This window comes from Sciurus carolinensis, unplaced genomic scaffold, assembly GCF_902686445.1.
Source record: "Sciurus carolinensis unplaced genomic scaffold, mSciCar1.2, whole genome shotgun sequence".
Lineage (NCBI taxonomy): Eukaryota > Metazoa > Chordata > Mammalia > Rodentia > Sciuridae > Sciurus > Sciurus carolinensis.
The window spans coordinates 225,185-232,221 of record NW_025920275.1 but is presented as its reverse complement, the minus strand read 5'-3'; positions in this window follow the sequence as shown (position 1 = coordinate 232,221).

Sequence of the window (7,037 nt, the reverse complement as noted above, 5' to 3'; positions counted from 1 at the left end):
GCCACATCAATGTTCATTGCTGCTCAATTCACCATAGCCAGATTGTGGAACCAACCTAGATGCCCTTCAGTTGATGAATGGATAAAGAAACTGTGGCATATATATACAATGGAATATTACTCCGCAATGAAGAATGATAAAATTATGGCATTTGCAGGCAAATGGATGAAATAGGAGAATATCATGCTAAGTGAGATAAGCCAATTTCAAAAAACTAAAGGACAAATGATCTCACTGATAAGTGAATGAGGACATATAATGGGGGTGGGAGGGTTTAGCATTAGATTTAGGGTTAGGTTTAGGGTTAGGGATAAGGAGTGTGGTAAGAATGAAGGAAAGAAGGACTGTATAGAGGGAAAAGAGGGGTGGGAGGGGTGGGGGGGAAGGGAAAAAAATAATGAATCAAACATCATTGCCCTATGTAAACGTATGATTACACAAATGGTATGCCTTGACTCCATGTACAAATAGAGAAACAACATGTATCCCATTTGTATACAATAATAATTTTAAAAAAGGAATGTTATGTCATGGAAGGAAACTGTAGCAACCTAGGAGGAACGGGTGGGTCTGGCGGAGGCCTAAAACACTCTTGCAAGTTCTTAATCTCAAAGTGGATTTAATTTTATTCTCTGAAGTGCAATCCTAAAGAAATGAGCAGAGAGAAGTGGAGAAGTGGGGGAAGCGACTGCTCCTCCTGTTGTAGAGTGAAGGTACCTGATCCTATCTGACAAGGAAAACCACCAGGGGAAAGAATTCTAGAAGCTGAAGAAAGGATTTGCAAACCTATAGTGAGGTGAGCAGGTGAGGTTTTGTGGTTCTATGGTGTAATGGTGAGCACTCTGAACTCTGAATCCAGCAATCTGAGTTCAAATCTCTGTGGGAACTTTCCAGTTAGTTGGGATAAAAGCCATTTTCTTTTATTCTGTAAGTGAGACACAGTTTCAATTTTCACATTCTGCTTTACTGTACAGGAAGGTTTCTGTCTAGGGAAGGAAGTAGCTGAGGTTAGCTGATATTCCAGTTTCCAATGTCCTTTGCACCACACAGCCTTTGTCCCCCACCCTGTTCCTTAGCTCATTAATTCGGATACCTGAGGACCATCCTCAGGCAGCAACCACTGTGAAATTAGGGCACATCGATTCTGTGTGTCCAAGCTTGGGATGTCCTATTTTTAGCAATTCTGCCGGCTCCATGCTCACTGACTTTGGAGGTCCCCAAACCTCAGCCAAGGGGCTGAGCAACCCGGTAACCCCCCCACCCCACCCTGGTCCTCAGGTGACCTTCGGCTTCTGACCACCAAATCCTTCACCCCCAGTTTTCTTCTACCCCAACTCCTCCTCATATTTGGACCTATTTTCCTGTTTCTGTACAAGTAGAAATTACTTGAAATATGAAATACCATTCCTTCCTTAGCTTAGTGACAGGGTGATGAGACTCCATTTCCTGTCCTGGGTTCGAGCAAGTTGGGTGCATTTCAGTTGGCTTCATTGGATTCTTACCTATTACCATTTTGTCTGAATAATGCCGAGCTTCCTAGTCTCTATTGAGGCCAGTAGGGGCTGCAGTTGCCCAGAAGTTTGCACCCCAATGTAGAGAATCCACTGAAGCCTAGAACTGTGCCAAGTAGAGACCGGGACCTGGATTTGTATGTCCCAGGGGTTGAGTCCCAGGGGATTTTATCTCAGGCAGAGGTGAAAGGAGCCTGAGCAGCTCCAGTGGTGCACCTCAGAATCATGGGACTCCCCTTGCTTTTGCCAGGCTCTGCACCCAAGACAACACTGGAGAAGATCATGAAAAGTCCTTTGCAATTCCTTCTTCCTCATGGAGAAAGTTGGATAATTTTAAAAATATTCCTACCTAGTTAAAATGTTCTTCACCACATGCTTCAGAGAAGTTTTGATTTTTTTTCTTCCATTTTTAAAACTTTCTGTTGTTACAAAAGACTGGAAAATATAAACCCCTCAAAATAGGATTAGAGGTGAGCTCATTTTGGAGTGTCTGAAAAGAAAGTCAGAGGCCAAAGAAGGTCATGAAAGGAGAAAGGAGCAAGGGAAAGAGAAAAAATAATAAAGGGACCAGCAAGGAGTTAAGAGGGTAGTTTTTAGTTACCGGGTTAGAGACACCGCATTTGTCCACTGTGGAATCTTTCTTGCATGTTGTTTGAACCCTGACAGATCCACCCAAGAATGCTGTCCACCCAGAAAGCCTAAAGTTATTTGCTTTTTTTGTTTCTGCTAAATTGCTTTTTAGTCTTCTTAGTGGCATGGGGTAATCCCTTATAATATGTGTAGTCGCTAAATCAGAGACCTGCTTTCATTAACCCATTTTGTCTTCTCATCTCATTTATGAAACACCAAAAATTTTACATTGAACCATGAATATAGAACTTATGTAACTTTGAAATAAATATTTGTGCTTTTAGAGTTCTAATATTCTGAGAAATGTAATAGGCAAATGATCATTGATATTTAAAAATATTAACAATATTATTAATGATAATAAATTATATAATAACCTTTAGAATAAACTTTCCAAATTATATTAACAAACCTGTGTCAATTTTATTAAAATATTGGCAGAATTGAAAACTTAGAATTTAATGGCTTAAAGTTGACTGGCAGGTACATGTTTTCCTCCTCCCTTCTTTATCTTCCCTTTCAGACAGGCTGCCTGCTGGGCTTGGAGAGGTTAGAATGAGGGGAGAGGTTTAGGACTTGAGGCCATCAAATCAAGGACTAGTTGTGGCTGGATATTCAAGGACTGGAGTCCTTTCAGTAGACAGTACACCATGTAAAGAAATGTTTCTCTTCTTTAGGTTTCTCTTAAGAGTAGATATTCCTTCTCTTAAACCTTCACCCCATGTTCTCCTTTTACACTCCTTGAGAATTATTTAGTCCTTATTTAATTATTTAATGCAATTGCAAGTTTGTAGTCATGAAAGGAAATTCTTACAATTTTTGAGACATTTTACAATTGTTTTAGTCATAAACTAGTTAAGAAAACAAAAATCTATGAATTTAGAGAAAAATATATAAAGCACAAATATGACAAAAGACTTTTGACTAGAATATATAAAGAACTATAAAAATTAAATGGAAAAACACAGCAACAACAACAACAACAAATAGGCAAAAGACATGAGCAGACATTTCAGCAGATGAGCACATGTTAAGAAGTTCCACATCATTAGACAGAAGGAAAATGCAAATTAAAATCACAGTGAAACACCTCTGCACTTCCATTAGAAATATCAAAAGATGAGCTGCTCAGAGTATCGAGCAATGTTCACACATTGGTCGTGTGAGTACAAAATGGTACATTCACTCTGGAAAAGATTTAGAAGTTTCTTATCAAGTTAAGGATACTGGTATGATCCAGAAGGTCCACTCCTGGACATCTATACCTTAGCAAAATAAAGATATGTTTACACAAAATCCTCTACAGGGATGTTCATAGCAGTTCTAATAGTAGTAGCCTCACACTAAAATCAACACAAAAGTCAACTGGTTAATAGAAAAACAGTGATATTTCCACTGAATGGAACCCTCAGCAAAAAATAAAGGAATGAACCAGGCATGGTGGCCAACACTTGTAATCCCAGTGTCTCTGGAGATTGAGATAGGAGGTTCATAGCCTCAGCAACAGTGAGGCAATAAGCAAGTAAGTGAGACCCTGTCTCTAAATAAAATACAAAATAGGACTGGGGATGTGGCTCAATGTTTGAGTGCCCCTGAGTTCAATCACCAGCACCCAAAAATATAAAGAAGTAAACTATTGATATGTGGAACAATTTGGAAGAATCTCAAAGTCATGTATTGAGTGAAAGAAACCAGTCCTTAATAGTCAGGTATTATGAGATTCTGTTTCTATGACATTGTCAATAAGACAAAACTATGGTGATGAATAGATTGGCAGGTGCCAGGTTTGTTTTGGGGAAAGATGTGATGGTAAAGAGATAGCATGAGGAAGGTTTTGGAAGACACAAAACTTGTGTTCTGATTATGATGATGACTACACTAACCTTAACATGTTAGTAGTCACAGAGAGTTTTTACCAGAAGAAAACAACAGTGTCACTTTACAATAATTAAACAAACAACAAGAGTCCAAGGACTGAGCAAACTGGATGATGAAAAATGGGTTCTTTTGTTTCCTAGCAGAAGGAAGTCAGTTGCTCAAACTTTTAGTAACAATCTGCTTTCCATGGAATTGCAGGATTCTTTTCTTGAGTCTTATGCATACATTACAGTTAGAAATCCCAGATATATGGTCTCTCTGTTTGCCTTCCCTTCCTCACTGTCTATCCCTGGTGCTTTCTCTCTCAGTACTGGAACAAACAAGGCTTCTTTGCAGACCTGTGAACTGAGTGACTTACAGAATTTTCCCCACATTAAGGGAGGACAAAGACTCGAATTCCCCTGCAATGCCACCATGAGAAGCTGCGAGATGCTTATGCTATTCAGTGTCTTCATATAAAAGGGGAAAATTCCATGATATTGTTGGCTTAAAATGAAGACTGTTAAGGAAAACAGCAGCAAGTTTGTTAGCTCAGTTGGTTTGGATTCAAACCAAGGCTGCTATGGCCACAACTAACCATTCATAACATGATCACAGAGCAAGGTAGCTCATCTTCTGTGTTTGGATATTGAAAACTGAGGAAAATCTGCCTTTCCCAGCCTGGGGAGACTGGTGGAGGGACTGTCCTCATCATCAGACAGTGATACCTTAAGCTAGGGTAGTTCTGGTGGGAAAAGAGAGGAAGGGACCTCTTTTAGAGAAAAAGTTCTGAATTTCAGTCTTCAAAAGGAGTGAAGCCTGGCCTTTGGCAGCTGAGGATGGTTGGCCTCATAAAGGGACCCAAATTCTATGTAAAAACTTGCAGATTCATCAAAAGAATAGGTCCATGGTAAAAGATCTTTATGCAGAGGAGGTGTAAAACCTGATCTGGGGCCTTCAAAGAGGAAAGTCTTCATGATGATGCAGAATACCACTGGTTAACCTGACTACTACTACCCCCAGTGTGGCTGTCCTGCAAGCCCACAGTGGGATCCACCCTGGCATCTCCATCCGGATTAGTCCCTGAGTTCAGGGCCTTGGTGCCCATGTCCTCTGAGGCTCTGCCTTACAAAGCAGTTGCCCTGCAAGGGGAGAGAAGTGGGAAGGAGGCTGATTGCTAGGAAACTCCAAGGAATCCAGCAAAATCCTTACTTGACTCTCAGTCACTAACAAACCTATCCCATTCGCCCAATAATGACAAGAAAGCTCACAAGAACAAATGTCTGAAGGTTAGGTAAAATTAGGTTACCTAGCATGCTCAAGACTCTGGGTTCTGTCTCCACACAATAAAGGAGGGAGAGAGTGAGACAGGGGTTGGGACAATAAAATCAAACACAGAAATGCTGCAGAATTAGGACACTAGGTGATGGGAAAATGTGGTAAAATTATCTTGTAAATGCCTGGTTTCTCCATATTTCTATCTCTCCCACTCTCCCCTTTGATTTTTGGGGCATTTTTACTTTCTCCCTAAGTTACCTTTCTTCTATCTCCACCACCAATTCAGACTTTCCAAAGAAAGTTGTGAAAGCCACTTGTATTTTGTAGTCTTGTAGGTGCTGAAAGTTTCAAAATGAGAGAGATTTGGTGGTGATCATTTTAGCTATATGTAAAGGATAAAAGTGTTTATATTTGGTCATATACTAAAGCTTCTTCCACAATTAGGAGATAAAAACTTGCACCAATTGATGAAGTGATTAAGGAGCCTTAGAAACAGCATTGCTTACATGGTTTATTTTCTGTCCAGAGAATCACAGAATGACTATATTACAAGATGTGTGAGTGTGAGTGTGTGTGTGTGTGTGTGTGCCTGAGAGAGAGAGAGAGAGAGAGAGAAAGAGAGAGAGAGAGAGAGAGAGAGAGAGAGAGAGAGAGAGAGAAAACTCTGAGTATAAGATTTAATGGCCATAGCTTTTTTCAGTGCTGAAGATATTTCACGTCCAATATGTAAATTCTTGGTCCATTCCCCACCAGAACATTGTGGCAGAATGCCTTATTCATGTAGCATTTACTGGGTGCTCTTAGGTGCCAGGTCCTGCACTTGGTGAGGGGTGGCATGTGGAACAAAGCACAGTTGCATGACTCATGGACTCCACAGCACATAGAGACAGCACATAGAGGTACAACCATGTCCCTTCTACATGCTAGACTATTGGGTCCTTGGAGACTTACAGTGAATTTGAAAAGTGACATGTACTAAAGAATGGCAGATGGGTTATATCAGATCAAGGGGCTATGGCTGCCATCTGCAGTGAGGCAGTTTCCGAGGGAAGAGGAATAGGTGGAGAAGGTCATGGATTAGCATTTGGGTGTCAAGTGACTCAACCAATCATGTCTGAAACTAAATTTAACCAAAGATAAGTCTGCAGTACCAGTGGGATTTCAGAGTAGAATAAGGAGCTGTGGATCATCTTCCCCCCAATGGTAACAGCCTATGACTCCACAGTGCTTTTTCTCTGTGCTATAATCAGTACATGGCTGTTAATAAAAAAGATACGTGGTTCAAGGTCACACCAGGATGTTTTAGTCTTCTTCTAGATTCTCATTCAACTTCTGATTCTCTCTCAAAATTTGCCATTCTCTGAAGTTTCTTTTATCTTTCATCCTGTAACCCTCCATTCCTCCTGGTCTCCTTCTTTGACTGTGGTTGCTGCTGGGATGTTGTGAGGACTCAATGGTTATATTCACTGAGTTATGCCCTGAGAAGTGGTTTCTCCCTGTCCTACAAGATGCCACTGGTCTCTCATCACTGTTTAGAGCACAGAGTCTACCTCAACCTATCTGGATTCCATGGGACAGTCAGGACTCAAGCATGGAAATAAGAAATGACTCTGAATCCATGTTAGTACACCCCTAAAAGGAGTATTGACTTTGCCATCACAGGATGCTACCAACACTTTGATTTGGGGCTGTCTCATCCTGACATTTGTTTAAGAATACTTGTAGGTTTATATACAAATTGAGCAGAAAGTACAGAGTTTC